The sequence below is a fragment of the Mustela lutreola genome, chromosome 2 (assembly GCF_030435805.1).
Source record: "Mustela lutreola isolate mMusLut2 chromosome 2, mMusLut2.pri, whole genome shotgun sequence".
NCBI classification, from domain to species: Eukaryota; Metazoa; Chordata; class Mammalia; order Carnivora; family Mustelidae; genus Mustela; species Mustela lutreola.
Window position 1 is genome coordinate 191,063,923 of NC_081291.1, and position 21,145 is coordinate 191,085,067.

Below are 21,145 nucleotides of genomic sequence, written 5' to 3' on the forward strand. Positions count from 1 at the left end.
TAGGTTAGTGGTAGGCTCATCAGTGTCAGTCTTGCTGAAGAATTATTACTTGAAATGATTAATTATCATCACTGGAGCTTCTAATTAATGAGGTCTGAGTTGAGGCTCTGTAACCTGCTTTAGAATTGATGTTTCAGGCTTGGGGACCTTTGAAACATTGCGCAGGGGAGAGTGTGATCATATTTAACACTTTACAAAGAGCACACTTGTCTGAGGTTGAAGGAAGGCAAACCTGAAAGGAAAGGTAATGTTTTACTAGTTTAAAGCTACAAGTGTGCTTCTGTGGGAGGAAGTTCAGGATATATTTAGGTGGCAAATTTGACAAAACCGTCTAACGTGGGATGAGGGAAAAAAAACCAAAAGAGGTTAGTCAATAATAATTTCTAAGTCCCTGGGAAGGGAGATGGAAGTTACAGTGTTGCTGGACCCTGAAATATGGGACATGGAAGGAGGACTTGAAGGGGGTGAAAGAGGCTTGAAGGTGCAGGGAAACATCGGGAAGAGAAGAAGGTTGTTAGTGTCTTAGTCTGTTTAGGATCTATAGCCACATATCACAGAGTGAGTGGTGCTTTTAAACAACAGAAACTTTTTCTCGCAGTTCTAGAGATGGAAGTCTGAGGTCAGGCTGCCAGCATGGTCAGGGGATGGCCCTCTTCTGGGCTGCAGACTTATCGTTTTATCCTCACTTGCTGGAAGGGGCAAGGGAGCTCCCTGGGCCTCTTTTAATAAGAGCACTAATCTCATTCATGAGGGCTCTGCTCTCAAGACCTAATCCCCTTTCAAAAATTGGTTTTTAACCTATGGATTTGGGGTGGGGGGCACAAATATTCAGACTGTATCAGTCAGGTAGAAAGAAAGTGAAGAGAAGTTTCTAGAATACAGATAAATGTTTTAGTATAGATCAGCTATTGACAAACTTTGGCCTTCTGACCAAATCCTTGCTACCAAGGGTTTATAAATACAATTTTACTGGAACATAGCCATACTCATTTGGTTACATATTATCAGTGGCAGCTTTCACTCTACACAGAAGAATTGAATGCAGATAGCTTTGTTGTGACAGAGACTATATGGTTGCTGCCACTAGAAATACTTCCTTTCTGGCACTTTTCATAAAAAATGTGTAGACTTCCGGTGTAGACAGATATTGGTTAAATTTTTGGATGTGGATAAATTGCCTAGGAAATAACGTGTGTAAGAAGAGAAATTGCTGAGCATTAAGGAAGAAAAAAAAGGAACAAAAGAAGAGGACTAAAAACTAGAGTCTTAATGAGAGGAAAAAAAGAGCAATCATCTTAAAATCTGTATCTCTGCATTATCCAGTCTCCAGTCATCAAGTAAGCCAAAGAGGAAGAGCTAGAATGTTTTTTCTTATTTTCTTTCCTCCTTGGTTTTTCTTTTCTATCTTCTACACTATGCTTTCAAAAAAGAAGGTATTTGGTGGAAGGAAAAAAAACAAAGATGATTCTGGAAATAGTTCTAACCCTCTAAGAAGTAGTAGAAAGAATCTTCTCTGAGGCCCATTCAGTGTCTCAGCCAATGGCAAGTCTTGCCTGTCTATATCAAGCACATATTACGTTTTGCTCCCACATTTCATTTAACCTCTACCATTTCCTTTTTGTTTATATGGGCTTTTCCCCTAGAATAAAAACAAAGATCACAGCATTTTGCCTAGGAAATCATATTCTGCTTCCTTTGTTAGAAGCTATGTACTTGCAACGGTAATATAATTGTGCTGCCCAGACGAGATTCCCACCAAACTTGTCACTTGTTTGAAAGGGAGCCCTTTCTCTGACAAGAACAGACAAGGGCCAAATGAGCCTGATTCTTTCCTATGCCAGCCAGCAATGCAATTACAAGAATGGGGGCTAAGGAAGGACAAAGCAGTCACTCACCCCTGCACACAGGTGCTGTGTCCTTGAAATAGTTGATTGTACTTGGGGCCCTGTCCTGGCCTGTTAACCAGACACTGTGACATGGGATTTCATAAATGACTGTAATTCATTGGTGATTTGTTGAAGCTTCTAAATACAATTTTTGAAAGGGATGATCTTTTTTTTTTTTTTTTTTTTTTTTTTTTGGTGTCCTCTGATAAAGGCTCATGGTTTCTATAATCTTCAGAATTCATAATCTTTAGGTAATGTACTTTATAGAACCAGGAGGAAAGTGAGGATTTTCAAGCCTTCTTTTCTTTTACTGATGAGTTTAAAAATGCTGTCGTTTACTTCAACTGTTGAAAATGGAACTTTCCCCATATTTAAGCAGTGGTGTTCTCTTTTCACACTGAAAAGCAATGAATTGTCACAAACGGACATCTTGCTATGAATAAAGATGACAAATGAGTAAGTGACTCAGAAATATGCTTGACAAGTGGGAAATGGTTTGAATATAAAGTTTATATAGTCTTCTACCATCAACTTAGGAGACTGAACAAGTCTGGTTGCAATGGGTAACCAATACGTATGTGGGCAGTAGCCCTCGGAGTGTTCTCATCCTCTTCAAATTGCCACAGAACCTTCTCAGAGGGCTCCTGTTTGTGAGAGTGTGATATTTCTTTTCTTTTTTCCTTTTTTTTTTTTTTTTTAAGGTCGTATTTATTTAGTTGAGAGAGAGAAGAGAGAGAGAGCATGAACAAGGGCGGAAGGAGAAGAAGCAGACTCCTTGCTGAGCAGAGAGCCCCATGCCGGACTCTAGCCCAGTACCCTGGGATCATGATCTGAGCCAAAGGCAGATGCCTAACCAACTGAGCCACCTGGGCATCCCATGTGATTCATTACTGTTAAAATGGGCATGATTTGATCCTGCTTCAATTTGACAAGGCCTCTGTAGCCATCTACCATGAGGACCCTGATCTTAGGACATGGTTGGACATTCCTAAACAATTATCCTATTTAGTACAGACGTTTAGTGTCTGGTGTGTCTCACTAATAGGCTGTTCCAGAGACCCTGGCACCTGAAAGCTGATTTTGAGATCCAGGAAATGAAAGAAGTTAAGAGAGGAAGCCCCACAGGTTTCCTGTGCTCAGAAAGATCCCATGTTCTCTGAGGGAAGGGTCCTTGTTGGTAAACATTCTAGCCCTCACTTTCCTTGTCATTGAAAGTTGCTAAATGAATTAAATAATATGATGTGGAATTTCTGACAGCGTAAAAACTCTGCAGTGCCTGTTATTACTGTAAATCAGAGTGCTAATATTTATAGCACATACAAAGTGCCTGTTTTTCTACATAGTTAATGTGGTTGTGATTGTTGCCCTATACTTGATTTGTCTCTGGATTTTGTCATCTGCATCATTATTAGATCAGTATTCAGAAAATAGTTTCTTGCCTCATTCTCACTCATGTGCAATGCAGACATATTGCACTCTTCATTTTTCTCCATCCATCCTTGCCTCTTTCCTTATTAAAAATTTATTTATGAGTAAATTTAGAGAGGAAATGGAAGTCACTATAAAATCGCATGACCAAACACAGTGATATTTGGAATTGCTACATCAGTTAAGTGCGGGTCAGGGTAGCACTAACAGTCGCTAACAAAGGGCTTTCACACAGATTGTGGATTCTGAGTTTTCCCCATATGTGGCCGTAAATTTTCTTTTTCTTTCATTTGAGGTGCTTGGAGGGATGGCTGGGTGGCTCAGTCAGTTAAGCATCTCCCTTTGACTCAGGTCATGATCCTAGGATCTTGGGATCGAGTCCTGAATCAGGATCCTGGCTTAGCCAGGAGCCTGCTTTTCCCTCTACCTGCTGCTCCCCCTGCTTGTACACACATACTCTCTCTCTCCCTCTGACAAATAAATAAATAAAATATATTTTTTTAATTTTTTACTTTAAAAGATCTTACTTATTTATTTGAAAGAGCATAAGCAGGCAGGAGAGGCAGAAGGAGAGGGAAAAGCAGACTTCCCACTGAATAGGGAGCCCAATGTGGGACTTGATCCCAGGACCCAGGGGTCATGACCTGAGACGAAGGCAGATGCTTAACTGACTGAGCCACCCAGGCACCCTTAAAATCTTTTTTTTTTTTTTTTTAAAGGGGGCTTAGAAATGCAAGAGTATAAGAATGATGTTATCAAAGACTAAAGTTAGAACCCCTCTGTTTTATGGAAAAAGCAATTATTTGTGAATTTCTGCTACATTTGGTAGCCAGTGGCATAGGAAGGCACAGCTGCCTGGAGACCTAGAGCTTAGATGAGACAAGTGAAGAGGAGACACCTCAGTACAGTGATGGCAGAAGTGTGTGCTGATTTGGGTAACACTCTTTCTCATATACTCTCTGTTTTTCTTCTGTCTGGGAACTAGTGCAGAAAATCTAAAAGAGGAAAACAAACTGGTCTTTCCTACTTATTTTTAGTTAACTAGTGCTTACACAAGTGTTACTTTTCGACTGCTACAGAAATAGTTGGTTGGCAAGTCCTGTTATTTTTTATTCATTCATTCATTTATTCATGTAATGATAAAAATTTTCTGAAGGTTTTATTGTTGGGGGGGGTGGCTACAGAATTAACAGCTGCAGAATTGTATTAGGAAAGTTCTTGTTCCGTAAGGGTTTACAATCTTAACAGGTTTTACAAAAATTTGTCCACCCGCCTTATTCTAAACCAGTGGTTCTCAGTGGTGGTGGCGAGGGGAGAAGTTGCCTGCAAGAGATGTCATCTCCCATGTATGGAAACGTTTTTATTAACTTGGGGAATGGGTGCTTTTGGTATGCAGTGAGTAGACGGCAGGGACCCTGCTAAATATCCTACAATGCACAGGAGAGACCCCGCAGAAACTGTAATCTGGCTCCAAATGAGAAATCCTGTTCTGAACTCTTGCTTTGACCAGAATTTGTTCTTTACTTAGCACAATTCTACATAGTGGAGGTATCTGCTACTTTGTTTAGCAACTTAGCAGAGGTCCCTGACACATAATATGGTATTTAAAAGATATTTGTCAAAAGGATTAATATATCTCTATCTGGATTAAATTTAATGACATAATATAAAGAACCATGGCTTTGGGAGTAGAACTGAGTTTGAATCCTAGCTCCCAAATTAAATGTCTGTGTAATACTTGCTCAAGTTACTAACATTTAAGAGTCTTAGTTTTATACTAATATGGGACAGTAGTACTTGCTACTTAGAATTTAATGAAATAGTATGTATGAAATATCATGTATATATGAAATATAATATAATAGTTCCTTATAATAGACTTTCTTTCTTTCTCTTCTGTGTGTAGACAAATTTCCCAAGGGTGAAGGAATTAACTTTTTCAATTGATAGTCTTATCATAGTTATTCTACAAAATATTAGTTATTGGATTTTGTTTTCATTTCCTTTGAATGTCATTTTTTGTGAAGTCAAGGTGATTCTGGCTATTTTCTCTTTTTCCTTTTTATTGCTGTTATAGCCTTATAGTGGAAGGATTGAGTCTGTATGTGGGTCTGTAGGCTGTTACCTGTTCTTTGTGTGCAAAAATGTAAGCACTAACTGCTCCAGATGGTACTGCAGATGCAGAAAGGTTAAGAGATGTAATCAATTGTCATACCAGGGAGGCACTCAATGTGATTTGGAGTTTATTGTGAGTCCCTACTGACTGAATTAGAATGTCATGTTCTGTGATGGGATAGTAATAGATTTGATGCTTGTTCCTCTCTCCTCTCCTGGATAAAAAAGGGGAAGTTCATTCGTGAGTTGCTTCATTCAGGGGCCAGGCCTGCCGTGGTGGTCGGGTAGGTACGCTCTGGTTCTTTATCCCCAGGTATTTGTGCTCATGCCTTCATATCTGTCCGGTGACCTCAGAAGATGATTTCTAATAGTTTCAGAATTTGCTAGACAACTACACATAGGAGGAAATGAAGAAAGGAAGAAGTTTCCAGCTCTGAAGGAGCAAGGTCTTTCTTGGAGTAGGAAAGCAGTACCTGAGGAGGTGGCCATTTAAGAATAGGGTTGTTCTTCCTTACATAAATTTGGAAATCCATAATTTGGGAGAGGTTTTTGTTTTTTTAAAGTTCTCTTCCACAGATAAGAAAGAATAACATGTTTCTATATGAAATCTAATAAATCTGAAAGGCTTATACCACCCAAAGCCTTTTTGAAAATTATTAATTTTTAGCAAGTCTAGGTCACATAATTCCCTTCTTAATGGTACACTTGTGACAGTATAATTTGGTAGACCTATCTCAATCAGTTCAGTGGTATTAGAAAAGGTGAAAAAAAAGATGAGAATTCAAAAAATTCAAAAAGGGGGAAAATGTGAAAAAGTTTTGGATGAGACAGTCTATGATAAATTATTGTACTCCCAAATACAAACAAGGTAATTCCACTTTAAAACTGGTTTAATAAAGTGTTTCACTTGACATCACACTGTGATAACTGAAAGTAAAAATTCTGGATTAGAACTATTGCCAGGCTTCAGTACGGCTCTCATGTGCTTCCATAACAATTGCTCTCAGCTAGGATGCTCAAATTTGATGAGCTCCTGCTAGTTTGCAACCCAACCTAACATTGTGATGTTACAGTTAAAAAATAAATTGGTTACATACCCATGCCCTAGCTGATATTGTTTACTGATAATTAAAGAAAAGTATAATTAAAGATAATTAAAGAAAAGTATAAAGTAGCTTGGAAGATTATTTGTAATTATTGCATTAAGAGGTAGGTACACATGTTGTTGTACCCCCATCCCCCACAATTCCCTTAGAATACCATTGTTATTAAAATTTTAAAGAGCCTTGAAGTGAAAAAGCATGAATACTTAATTGCCTTCCTTGGTTTTCTTGAGCTTATAGAATGTATTTTCATCTTTTAGTCATAGTTCTGTTTTTAAATAACTCTGTTCTGCTCCATGAGAGACATTTCAGTTCTAAATGTATGCAACCAAATTATCTTTTAACCCTCATTTTCAAACTGCAGTTCAATCAGTATACTCCAGATGGCACACAATGATGATAAAATTATGCATATGTTACATTGAGGGATTGAATATGCAAACAGAAGGAGCTGGTTAACTAAGGTTTTCAAATTGCCTTCAGGACTTTACCGTTCTCCTACATAATGACAAAAAAAATGCAGATACCACTTTGCTTGGTTTTAGGATTTGACATTTTTTAATATGGCAAATGAAATGCAATTACAATCCATAATAGTCCACATGAAACTTTGCCAATGTCATTATAAAAGCAAATGTTTTCCTCCACAAGTCAGTACGTAAGAATACATTTTTACCTTAGTTTATTACCAGTGTTTTGCCGATAAAACCATGCTCATGAGAAAATATATGGGGAGGAAACAGAATCAAAATGGATACTCCATACATTAATAAGCATGGTTTCTTTGTTTATTCTAAGCATAGGATTAGGGAAGCTGGTCATCCATTTTTTTCATCATTTTGGGAGACCATAATAATATTGGAGGGAATAAATGGAAAGCTAAACAAAATAAACATAAGTGAATCTTCTCTGATTACCAAAGAGTTATCAACTCTTCTACTACTGAGTACTTCCTTTATAGCTCTATAGTTCTATAATGTGAAAGCTACTTAGCAGGATCCTTGTTTTTGGATATAAGCACAATTAAAGAAGTGATATATTTGTCAACTTAGCATTACAATATTATTCTCAGCAAATCTTCTCAATTCCAATGGCAACAATTCTTTAGTAAAAAGTATGTTCATCTGTTTTAATTATTTTTATGCAATTTATTTAAAATAAGAATAAGAAAAAACTATTCTCCCATTTCACCAGGTATGCCCACATATTTTAGGTAGCTGTTAGTTTTTAAAGATTCAAAAAAAAAAAATTGATAATGGCTCAGTAGTACAGTTTTCTGTATGAGGGTTAACATACTATTTTATACATGATTTACCTGAAAGGCCAAGCAAGAAGCAACAGCACACTATTTTGTTAGCATTACTGATAAGACTAAAAACAGAGATATGTATTATTATCATATTTATATATTTCTCTACCTCTCAATATCCACTTGAAAGTTATTATTTGAAAATGTTTAGTCCTACTGCCTAAGGAGGATTTGTATATATTGACGACACATTTTTCCCCCCCAGTGGTCTAAATTGGGGAAGTCCTTTATTCATACTGGAAACTAGGTGTTTTTCTGGTTTTGTTTTTGTTTTTTGCTATAGTTTCATACATTGATTTTGATGAACATTTCATGCTAAAGGAGTTTCCAAAGTAGAACAATTCAGAATCCATGAATAGTAATTGAGCCCTTTAGTTCTGCTCTGAACTTAAAACCATTATTCTCCATTTAAAGCAGACAAATCATGTTGCTCTACAGAACATTGCTCTGTCATTTTAGGTTTTTTTTTGTTTTGTTTTGTTTTTTTTTTTTTCCCTGTGGTGGTTGTTTCCAGTGAGCTGGGCTGGAATATTAAGCTCTCTTTGCTTCCTATGCTCTCTCTTGCTGTGCTGGGCACATTTAGGGTTCTGTCTGAAATGGGCAAAAAGCAATTCTCTTGTTCATAAAGAATAACTTGTAAGCTGGTGTGGATGCCTGTACATTTTTATTTTGTGAAGAGAATGTGCTATTTGCCAGGCTTTGAATCTCTGGCAACTGGCTTGCTGAAACTCAGCTTAAATGTATTGTCGTGCATAAACAATCAAATGTAGAACATAATACGTCTCCTCTTCTGACTGCACCTCTCATACCAAGCACATCGGCTCAATCCATTATTCTATGTATATGGAGTTGTATCTGTCAGAAGCTAATTTAAGTGTCATGTGAAAACACAAAGTTAATAGAAGTTTAACATGGTAAAATATTGTTTTTAATATTAAAAATGCACTTGTAGCATCTGAGAAAATATAGCTATTATGGTGCTTGCAGAGTGATGTAGCCAAATACCCCTGTGCTGAGAGCCCACTGTAGGGCAGGGCGGGGCGGGGGGTGGGCAGTCATTTCCTACCATCTGCTCTCACGCTACAAAAGTGAATGAATACATGTTTGGATTTTCGTGGTCTGTTCTGTTTGCCTGGTAGAGGAAAAGTTTAAACATTCTTAACAACAAACATGCTTCTTTATTGAAAAGAATAATTTGTACTAGAAGCAATATAGTAGAATGATTTTTAGACATACCGTGGTGTAACATTTATTCATCCAAATTTTGTACACTACATTTTTGTCCTTTTGTATTTAAAATACTTTATGTCAGAACCATAAGAGACTCTTAATCTCACAAAAGAAACTGAGGGTTGCGGGGGGCGGGTACGGGAGTAGGGAGAGGGGGCTGGGGTTATGGACATTGGGGAGGGTATGTGCTATTGTGAGTGCTGTGACGTGTGTAAACCTGGTGATTCACAGACCTGTACCCGTGGGGTTAATAATACATTATATGTTTACTAAAAATTTTTTTTAAAAATTATAAAAAAATAAAATAAAATACTTTAAATACACTTTAAACACATTAAACAAATAATGTATATTTTGGTGATCTGTTTTTAATTTCAAGACATTTCTATATAAATTAACATTTTATATCATCAGTATGTATTCATCATCTTTATTGAAAACTATTTGGAAAGTAATGATATTTCTGAATACTAGAGTTCTGAAAGCTTGTTTTTCTTTCCTCCCTCTCTCCCCTTCTTTGTTCATTCCTCTCTCTTTCCTTCTTTTCTTTCTTTCTGTAAATGCCTTTTCCTAGGAATATGATACAAAGTAAAGTGATGCTTTTGGCAACAAGTTAAGTCTGTTATGGAAATTAAATAAAAAACTATTTTTGATGACCATCAGGAGCCAGAGGCTATGATCTGTTTCTCATGCAACATGGCTCCAACCTCAAGCCTTCTACTTCATTTAATGCTCAACAATAGCATAATAGCATTGTCCTTTAATGCGGCAAGAAGAACAGACTATAATGGATTTGCTGAGAGACTGTGTAAGAGCTTCTAACTGTGACATTCTAATAAATCTTTAAGGGTATTTTTTTTAATTTTTTATTTTTTATAAACATATATTTTTATCCCCAGGGGTACAGGTCTGTGAATCACCAGGTTTACACACTTCACAGCACTCACCAAAGCACATACCCTCCCCAATGTCCATAATCCCACCCCCTTCTCCCAAACCCCCTCCCCCCAGCAACCCTCAGTTTGTTTTGTGAGATTAAGAGTCACTTATGGTTTGTCTCCCTCCCAATCCCATCTTGTTTCATTGATTCTTCTCCTACCCACTTAAGCCCCCATGTTGCATCACCACTTCCTCATATCAGGGAGATCATATGATAGTTGTCTTTCTCTGCTTGACTTATTTCGCTAAGCATGATACTTTAAGGGTATTTTTGACTGTTAAAGAATTCTGCCATAGTTTGTGGATATAGACCCTAACAACTCTAGTCACATGTGACTCCACAGTAGAAATAAAAGCATGACAGATTTATGTGGTGATTTACATTGATGGCATAATATGGAAGTATAAAAATGAAGTAAAAACTACACTGGGGACTTCTGCCGTTCTGTGTGAGTGAGGAAGATAATGGAAAAGAGGTTAAAAGCAATTGTTCTCTTCATGCAACAGATTCTTTGAATGAATTTGGGCTACATGAGAGGGGTGTCAGATAAAATACAGGACATCCAGTTAAATTTGAATTTCATCTAAAAAACCAAATAATTTTATTATAGATATGTCACAAATATTTATTTGTGCTATAGCACTTGTGCTATAAAATTATTCATTGTTTATCTGACATTCAAATGTGATTGGATGTTGTGCATTTTCCTTTATTAAAGCTGGCGGCTGTAGGGTATGGACATCCTTGGGGTGGAAGGGGAAGGACGAGTGAATAAGGTCTGGATGGTCCTCAGCCTCCCCTGCATAACTCCTGCTCCTTGTTCCACACTCTGTCATGAAAGAATGGAGTTAGGGCCAGGAGCCAACAGATTTAAGGAGGACAGGCTGACAATCCTTATATCCAGGAGCAACTATATAGAAGATTTTGGGAGATAAAGGTCAAAAAGATGCAACATCAGCATGTGACTTATTGAATTACCAAGGCTGTTGAAATAATATGCAGGTTCCACCCTCAAAGAATTGTCCTATGCTAATCAGATGAGCACTTACTAAGAGGCAATACGGGCTGGATTAGGAATAAAAACTGAATAAAACCAGAAGAAGCAGAGACTGTAACTCAACCACCTTTATGCAGTACTCCCTATTCTCCTGTGCTGCTTCTCTAAGACTTTTCTTTTTTCTTCTTTCTTCTCTTTTTTTTCTTTTTCTTTTTCTTTTTTTTTTTTTTTTTTTTTTTTTGAATGGAGGAGGGTGGGGTAGAAATTTTCAGTTTGGCACATTTCCATTCCTTTTGGAGACTACATCCCAGTAAAAGTTCCATTACTATCTTTGTGCTAAGTTACATCGTATTTAAATCAAGTTAATTCTGTACTTAAAAAGTAACTCTTTGGAGTGCCAAGAATAAACTGAGGAGCCTTGTAAATCCTCTAAAGGAGTTACCTTCATTTTCACATGGACAGCAAGGCATAGAAAGGTTCAAATATGTCCAGGATCATAAATCTAGAGAAAGGAAGGAGCGGAGATTAGAATCCTGCTGTAATAAGAAGACTATTACTGCTGTTTAACTGCATGAGGAAAAAAAAAAAATCAAAATTACCCCACCATAACTTGAACTATATGTGGTTAAAGTGTTTCTTTGGTCACTTTTGGTTACTCTCTGAAGTTACCCAAATATGAATCTTAGACGTTAGGTACAATAATTCTAGGGTTTAACCTAAAACAAGAACCTGGGATAAAGTTCTGGAAAGATATTCCTGTTTAGTTGCTAAGTTTGCACACGATTTGCTGTCAAAATTCATATTCTACTTATCAGTTAGTCTATTTAAACAATGCGGGTGGTAATGCTGACTACCCCACTGAGATATTTTAGGAATAACAATGCAAGCAAAAAACATGCCCCCAAATAATGCAAAGCTCCTTTTGTATGTATGAACTATGAGGAGCTATATGAAGATGAAATGCCAACAATAGCTCTCTGATAGACATAAATGTAGATGTTTCTATCCATTCACCCACTCTGCAGATAATTACCAGGAAAAACGTGGCTTTTATCCTCAGTGAGAGGGCATATAAATTCAAAACAGGCAGATGTGACTTTTTTCTAAAGAAAATTACTGAATTCATACATTTTTTAGCAACAGAGAAGTTAGATGAAGTTACTTTAAAAATTAGTTAAAATGCAAACCCTGGCCTGCCACACAATCAGTTTCAGAAAAGTAGGAGCAGGACTTTAGAATGTAAAGATTGTAATTCGAATGAATATTAATGATCAAGTGTGTGGAGCTCAGAGGTAACTGACCTCAGACCTCACGCGGTGTACAAAGTAGCTGCTTAGCTGGGAAAACCAATTTTTCACCTTTTTTTGTCAGAAATAGGAGACACTCCACTATAGGCTGGATTTTGTTCCTTGTAGAGGTCAAATCAGTGTCTGCTTGAAAAATTCATGATCCAGAAAAGGTAATTTTTAATGAATATTTATGAGCGATGTCCTTTCTTATCAGAGCTGTGCAAGTTTTCTGAAGCTTGCCACTAAGACTGGCTTGTGATTTTTAGCAAAAAACCTCTGAATCAAAATGAGGAAAATGGGCTTGATATACTTTCGTCTGACTCATTTTGGCTTCTTCTGTTATGCATCGTCATTGCATATAAAACAACATTGTTCAAGGCTGTTCATATCACCACTGTTGCAGTATTTTTTCCCTGCCTTTTAGGATCCAAACACCAACATAAAAGAACATTTAAAGGACATTATACTCTTTCTATATTTTTTTAACCTTAAAAATATTTTGCCCATAAAGTTGCTAAAGACTCAGACCAAGTAATAATAGGAGTACGGAGTTTTCCTCTGTGGGCTGGCGCTCTCATGTTCGGTATGTGAAAATAAGAACTTCAGAATACTGAAAAGGCTTTATAGCCAAATCTTGATTTTTTTCTTGCACTTTCTCTTAAAATCAGTACAAGTAAAGAGATAAATCTCTAACAAAGTATCTCTAAATTTTCCAGAATTAGTATTTATTAATATTTGTAATGATACAGCTACATATTATTGTGTTAGCATAGTTAATACATGTATTGACCATGTATAGACAAATATATATACATTCATCAAGAAAAATGTTAGATATTAATTTATAAGTATAAAATAACATGCTACATTTTCATTTGTTCAAAGAGTAGTGAATATAGTCGAAATACTTATGTTATTCTTAATCTCATAGGTTGTAGAAATACACCCACATCATGAAACAATTCAACCTGCCTAGAAACTGGTAAAGGTTTCAGTGTTCGGCCTCTGCCATTTTGTAATATGAAATATCTTTAGAGCATGAGAGTACTACTTACGGATTTTCCCCTCAAGGTAGCATGTAATAGACACATTATCATAGCATTAGTCTTCATATGGTTCTATGAAATGTTGCTCTGATGAGTTAGGATGACAACCTATTTATCATTATAAACATTAGAGGAAGACATGATGAAATGTCATATCGTACCATACAGAATCAAAACTCTGTCCATGAGAATTATATCATTTGCTTTCGTGAAGATAAAAGTGTCTATTATAAATGCCTAAATACCAAATATAAGTAAATAATGTTTATTATTTTCAGTATCTGTTGCTTTTTAGCTTCCTGAAGCATTGGAAGTCGAGGCTGACAAAATACCAAAAAAAAAAAAAAAACAACAAATACATGAAGGGAAGCACCAACCAAGGCTGCATCCCTAACACTCCCTTGACTCCAGGCCTTTGTGTCAGTTATAATGCTTTGCCTGGGATGCTCTTTTCTGCCTGTGCATGACTCAGTCACACTCCAGACATAAGCTCTTTTAACTCCTACTCATTTTCTAGGTCCTTGACCAGATGATATTGTCTTTGGAGAGCCTACTTTTGGGGCTCCAGGTCATTGGAGCTCCTTATACTTGCTCCAGTGATAGTGCATTTGCCTGGTGGTTTTTACTTTGTGATTGTCTGGTGACATCATCGTCTTTCACACTAACGTGTTGTTCCATGAAACCCAGGACTGAGGTTTGTTCACTGCTGTGCTCTATGCAGTCATTCATTTTGTCTTTATTTAATGAAGGCCTGCCAAGTGTCAGGCAGTGTTTGTGTTGCTGGAAAGCAAAACATTTATTAGACAGGTAACATACAAGATGTACAAGATAGGTTAACAAAAAAAAAAAAAAAAAAAAAAAGGAAAAAAAAAGGAAAAAAAAAACCCATAAGTTCAGATTCATATGTTTTTCAAAACATATTTTCTGAATAAAGAACATGGACGTAATACAAGGTGACTGGATGCAGGTGTGATGGTATATTTAGGTCGATGGCGGTATTCGTCAACGGGTAGTGATGAAGTAGGAATCAGTAAGGCCAGTGAGTCATATGGCCCCTCTTCTGCCTCTTGATCTCTCAGGCTCTCCCAGTCTGAAATAGCTCTTTAGTGCTCTCCCGATTATCATCTTTCTGTCACCTCTAACAGATAATCCACTGAGTGTAAAATTTTAAACTTACGTTTGTTTTTGAGTAAACCCTTTCAACAGCTCTCTTAAGAGTTATAGAATACAGATTTAGAAATAATTCATAAGCCAGAGTTTCTGATTTAAATACTTACTTGTTTTAAAGTAGACTAGCTCATTGGTAGAATCAAACATTTCTATGATATCCGAAATACCATGGTACCTGATCGGAAATTCTTACCGGAAGACACAATGTTACTCTACTGGTGAATACTAATGACCTCATACTCATTTTGTCATTGAAACTCCTTTATCTTACTATTACTTATGGGTCATTTTTCTTATTTATGAACTATATTAGAATTTGCATTCGAGGTAACATAGGAGTGTCATATAATAAATGGAGTCCTGGCTCAAATGTGTTAATGGATCTCTCCAGCAGTCCTTTTCTCAATCCCAAGTGCATCATTGAAATGGACGTATTTGGTGGTTGGCAAAACCCCAGCATCATTTTCTTTGCCTACAGTATTAGGGCTGACACAGTAAGGGAAGTCAAGTGGAAGTCTTTCAAATCGAGCCCACAGCTAATCTAGTAAATTAAAAATAGTAATATATTAGTGACACTTTTAAAGGACTAAATGCAGATATGGTGATTCCCACTCTACTTTCATTTAATTTAGTAGTCCGGCCACTACCCAGAACTGGCAGATTCTGAAGTATGACAGTGTGGGCTCTTGTAAACTCAGGCCAGTATTTGTCCCCACTGCACCTGCTGTGCTGCATGTGATATCTTGGTTGGAGCAGATTAACGTGGACTTAGGTACTTGGCATGTGGCTATTGGTTCAATAAATGAATGATTTTCTATCCTTACGAGTAAGGAGGACTAGAAGTGGCTTTTATTTACATGTAGAAGAGAAGAGGGTGCCTCTGTAGTCTTGCCTCGGGTGTATGGATACTCTCCCTCATCCTATCATAATGTAGTTTGGATCACAAGGACATTCTGCAGAACATTACATTGTTCTACTCGATTGATTATGTCCTGCGATCAGATCAGATGAGCAAGATTTGCAAGTGTATCAAAGACTTTTTAAAAAAAAGATTTTATCTATGTATTTGAGAGAGACAGGGACAGAGATAGTGTAGTGCCTGCCAAGCAGGGAGCCCTGGGTGGGGCTTGATCCCAGGACCCTCGGATAAGGACCTGAGCAGAAGGCAGAAGCTGAACCTATTGAGCCACCCAGGCACCCCTATTAAAGACATTTTAAACCTGTGTGCACTCTTAAGGTGGAAGATAAATCTGCAAAGAGTCAGGGGGCCCATCACATGTGCTTTGGAATATGCTAGGGGATGCCTTCCAAAGTTAAGAACAATTTATTTCATTTCACACTTCCCGTCACTAAGAAGAAAGCAAGTACTTTGTAGGTCTCTTTGGGTTTGATAGTAGCAGTTTCTACATTTAGAAATGCTGATCTAACCCATTTACTGAGTAACATAGAAAGCTGCCAGGTTTGAGAAAGATCCAGAGAGGAATCTTGCAGCAGGTCTGGCCCATGGCACAGATGGCACTTTTGCCTGGGCTACAAATGAAAAATTTTTGCACTAGCACTCCAGTCAGGGAGGGCATTAGTGACTGACTATAATGACAGATTCTCTCAAGGTACCTGGTGGCTGAGTTGGTTAAGTGTCTGGGTCTTGATTCCTGCTCAGGTCATGATCTCAAGGTCCTGGGATCAAGCCCCACATCGGGCTCTCTGCTAGAGGGGAGCCTGCTTCCCCACACCCCCACCTGCCTGCCTCCCTGCTTACTTGTGATCTCTCTCTCTGTCAAATAAATAAACAAAATCTTAAAAAAAAAAAAAAAGATTCTCTTTCTCTTGCCTTCTCCCTGTTCCCCCACCCCTGTTCGCCCTTACTCTGACTCTTAAAAAAAAAAAAAAGACTTTCTCAATGAATAGAGAGCTTTAAATTTTAAATTGTGTAGCTGATGATATACTTTAAATGGAAAGATAAGTTGTTTGAGATAAATATATACTAAATAGTGGGTCATGGTGACTAGTTTGTTCAAAGTCCTGGAAGGAAAAAAGCAGGGAATATCAAGGTCAGAGGAAGAGGCATGGAATTGGGAGTGTATTAAGATTTTTATATGATGTAGGGCGCCTGGGTGGCTCAGTGGGTTAAAGCCTCTGCCTTCGGCTCAGGTCATGATCCCAGGGTCCTGGGATTGAGCCCCACACTGGGCTCTCTGCTCAGCAGGGAGCCTGCTTCCCTCTCTCCCTCTGCCTGCTTGTGATCTCTGTCTGCCAAATAAATAAATAAATAAAAATCGTTAAAAAAAAAAAAAAAAGATTTTTGTATGATGTATTAACTCACACCAGAGATTACTCACCAGGAAAGACACACAAACCAATGGACAAAAATGACTCAATCAGTTGATGTCCAACAGCCTCTAACATACATTGGCCAACTTAATTCTGGCAGAATGGGTGCAGGAGTAGATAGCCATGATATCAGGGATGCAAATATGCATGGGCCCAACCGTTTGAGCTTCACACACCAAAGCTAATCTGGCATTGCTAACATCCGTGTTCTAGCAAAAGAGACCAAGGCTGACCCACTTATGGCACTATTCTTTGAGGCCAACTAGCCACTTGGTAGCAAATTAATTACATTGAATTCCTTACTCCCTGAAAAGGGCAGTGATTTGTTTTGCTTATAATCAACATGTGCTTTTTTGTGGATTTATCACTCCTGCCTGCAGTCTGTGACTAATTTCCTGGGCATGAGACCCGTGTAGTCACATCGGGGTCCAAACTCAGAAGGGTCCCATGCTTGGTTTAATGTTATTCAGTTGCCACTTTGGAATTCTTAATTTTCAAGCAAGAGACACCACATTTTCATTTTACATGGGCCTAACCAATTCTGTAGCTAGTCCTGCTTCAGTCTGGCCAGTCTCTCCATCTGAAGCCTTACAGAGTGTTTACTACGTTAACATAGAAGCAATCTAGTGACCTGCATCACAGCAAAGAAAGTGGCATCCACTGGTCCTGTCATCTACCACACAACTCAGAGGCTGCTGGTTTAACAGTGCAAGACTAAGGTTAGTACAGGGAATGGGGCACCAACTTTCAGTGCCCCACTGAAAGCTCTTCACCAGTACATACACACACACATATACACACACAAATTTAAATAGCTATATATAAATTTTCACTTTTAAAAAAATATTCTATTCATTTATTTGAGAGAAAGAGAGACAAAGAGAGTGAGAGAGAGCTTTAGCAGGAAGGAGAGGGAGAAGAAGGCTCCCTGCTGAGCAGGGAACCCAACACTGGGCATCATGACCTGAGCCAAAGGGAACATGAAATAAATGAAGATATGCATGCCAGCAAAGACACAGGCAAAGAAGGTGAGATTCTGAGAAAGGAGAAACCAAGGAAGACAATGAGAGAGAGAGTGATCAGAGACAGAAGGTAGAGTCTTTAAATGTTAGGGATTGAATAAATTCCACAGGGATAAGGATCTTCCCTTGGTTCATTTATGTACCCCAAGCATAAAGAGTAGTGCCTGACATGTAACAGGCACCCAATATGAATTTATTAAATGGATGAATTTTAGGTTAAACGTAAAGGTTTGAGCAGCTAATGACACAGTGAGTACATGCGTGATACATTTAGAGAGGAGCAACCTACAATTATACTGTACTTTGCACCTCTTATGTAACTGGTCCCTGCTCAATGCTAGTGACACCAGCTGTAGTAAAACATAACTCCTGTTCCACAGGGGATGGTAGTGAGTGAGAAATTTATGCTGATGCCAATCAGAGAGGCCAGTCGACTTCACAAACATGTGTTTGACTTAAAGGCTATACTTTCACGGGGATTGTTTTTGCTTCCATGTGTGTTTTAGAAGTTTTGAAGTTTCCCAAAACAACTTTCTGCGAATTCATTTAAAATTGATGTTGTACAGGCTGGGACTGACTCACATTAATACAATGTATGAAGGACCAATGAATGAATCAGGCTTATCTCATGTTAACCTGAGGATCTTTCCAATTCCCAGAATATGTGCCTCTAATATGCTTATGTGTGCCCTCTTTAGTATCAGGGTTCTTTGGAACTGTTAAATAGATAAATCTGAAATCAAAACAAAATGGAGGTGGTCAGTATTAGGGAGGAATTTCTTGTCCATATAGGATAAAGTCTAGTGAAACATCCATGATCATAACAAAATGCCTTTCAAATCATCTAAATGTTCAATTCCCCAAGTCTAGTGAGTTTCTCCTACTTTGTGGAGAAGATAAGCACAAATACTATCTTGCTTACCTATTTCTCTAAGCTTCATTTTGATGACCTACTTCCTTAATTATCAGTCATATGTGAGTCCTGCTGTTTGACTGACTATTCATCGGCCTGATTTTTATGTAGAACTCCCTGGTCACCGTGGCTAGGTTTGGTTTTCTTCCTGTCTTCTCAGCCATACATTTAACTATATTGCATTCAGTTATTTCTCAGATTTGTTCCTGTTATAAATTCCCTAGAACTTGTAAAATTATCATTATTGGCTTGCTGAAGAAAAACCTGCTGTGATGGCCCCAGTTACACATCATCTAATATGTGATTTGGAAATTTATGAATTGATATTTACATATCAAAATTATGAAGAAACACTATCTCATATAGGGCAGAGATCATGTGAGCATTCTGCATTGTGCAGACTTGATAAATATCAAATGGCTACATGCAAATTAAAATAGCATTTTCTCACATCCTGGGTTTATATAGATAGGTGTGTTTTGTTCTTGCAGATGAGAGGTTGACTCATGATCATGAACTTTGACATCTTTCTGGCTGACTGAAAATAAATTGTGCATGTCAAATGAGTCCTTATGTAGGTATGAAATTTAACAATTTCCTGTCCCTGGCTATGGGGAAGAGTTTTGTTGCTGATGTTTTGGGCAATGTTTATCTAGTAACCCCTGGTGTTACTAGCAATTACTTACTAGTGAACCAACCAAGCTCCCAGAAACTTCTCAGCTGGGGAAGGGGAAACAGTGGAGTAAACAAAGAAGCATAATTCACTTGTCATTAAAGATATATCACTACACTGTGTACTTAAATTGTGGTTTTCTTTATTAAGGAGTGAAAGTAAAAATATAAATAAATAAATGGTGTTTAGACCCCAGAGATAATTCAGATCTTGATGGGGAGCTAAGGTAGAGAATGGCTAATTATCTACTTAGGCCTCTGAGCACCACATGAATAGCCAGTTAGGTTTTTGCAGTGATTGAAAGATGTCAAAAGAAAATGTTTTTATCATATAGAAGAACTCTGTATTAGGCCTTCAGTCAGGAAAACTACCACATTCAACTTTATAGATACTATTAAAAATTCTCCCAAACCTGACTCAGAACACCTCCCAGTTTACAGGAAGTAATCCCATAATCACTGTAGTTTTTCAGTATGTGAGATATTTGATATTTCAAGTTTAGTTTTCACTTAATTTATTAAAATTTTTCTCTACTGAAAACTTATCTGTCTGTAGTTACTTATATCATTTATACCTCCGTTTAACAAAATAAAGGATTCAAAAGGAAGCCTTATTTCCAAAGTCAGTGGCCTTGCAGGAATAACTTACCCATATTTCCCTCATTTAATGAAGATGACTTTCACGTTACTCAGTGATGTGTTGAACATGTTAATTCAGTTCCAAATAGCAAGCGATGTATAGTCAATTTGCTTACGGAGGGACAACAGTCCACCTGTATTCAACATGGCATCTGTCAGAAGAGAAATCAGAATAAACCTGAGAATTCCTGAAAGCTGTACTAATTCCAAGGTGACTACTCTGATATTGAAAAACAACAACAACCAAAAACCCACAACAACTTTATGGGTAAATATCAATTTTGACAGAAGAAGCTTTACAAATCTTTGAAACAATCATCATGTCTTTGTTTAAAACAAAACCAAAAAAAAAAAAAAGTCAATGGAATCTGAATTCAAATATAGAAATGAAAAGTATCAATCCCAACTCCGTATGTACTAAATGATAAATTGAGTTATTTATACATACACTGATAAAAATATGAAAATCTTCCCAACACTTTCATAGTTCCTTATTTTACTGATATTGTAAAATTGAACTAATCAAACAATCGAGATAATTAAGAGAATACAAATACTGTATGGTAATACATGGCCTTCCAAAAGTTCAGATCTTTTCAAAAAAGGCAGATGGTTTTCTGAATTTTGTATTAGAAAAAAATAAGCATATGTAAATAGTTTGTAATTGTGAGGGAAAATATTTTTCTGGAAAATAGTTTTTAAAATATTCCCTAAACATTTCATGTATTTCAAATTCCCCAGAATCATCATTTCTATAACCTAAACATTATGACACTCCTAAGTATGCTGTTTTTCTTTTGTGACAACATATGAATTCCAAGTACAGGTGTGTGTCTGTGTTTGTTTACACATATATGAGCCCATATTCTCATGTTTTATAAGAAAATTACTTGCCAATTCTTTTCAGATTTTCTGCTCTTCCAAGTATTTCTTTCCATTCACTTTTGTTTCTTTTTTTTTTCCCCCAAAGATTTTATTTATTTATTTGACAGATAGAGATCACAAGTAGGTGGAGAGACAGGCAGAAACAGAGAGGAGGAAGCAGGCTCCCCACT

The 21,145-nt window shown here is 37.2% G+C and overlaps 1 long non-coding RNA gene across 1 annotated transcript in view; it reads right to left on the reverse strand.

The window, feature by feature from the left end:
* Window positions 1–10,577: 10,577 nt before the first annotated feature.
* The window catches only part of LOC131825953 (uncharacterized), an 89,117-nt gene continuing 78,549 nt past the window's right edge, over window positions 10,578–21,145 (reverse strand). The window contains exons 3-6 of the long non-coding RNA XR_009351378.1: window positions 20,101–20,242; window positions 13,353–13,451; window positions 11,451–11,510; window positions 10,578–10,840 (exon numbers count right to left, since the gene is read on the reverse strand). This is a non-coding gene — a long non-coding RNA (uncharacterized LOC131825953). The remainder of the gene's footprint in view (window positions 10,841–11,450; window positions 11,511–13,352; window positions 13,452–20,100; window positions 20,243–21,145) is intronic.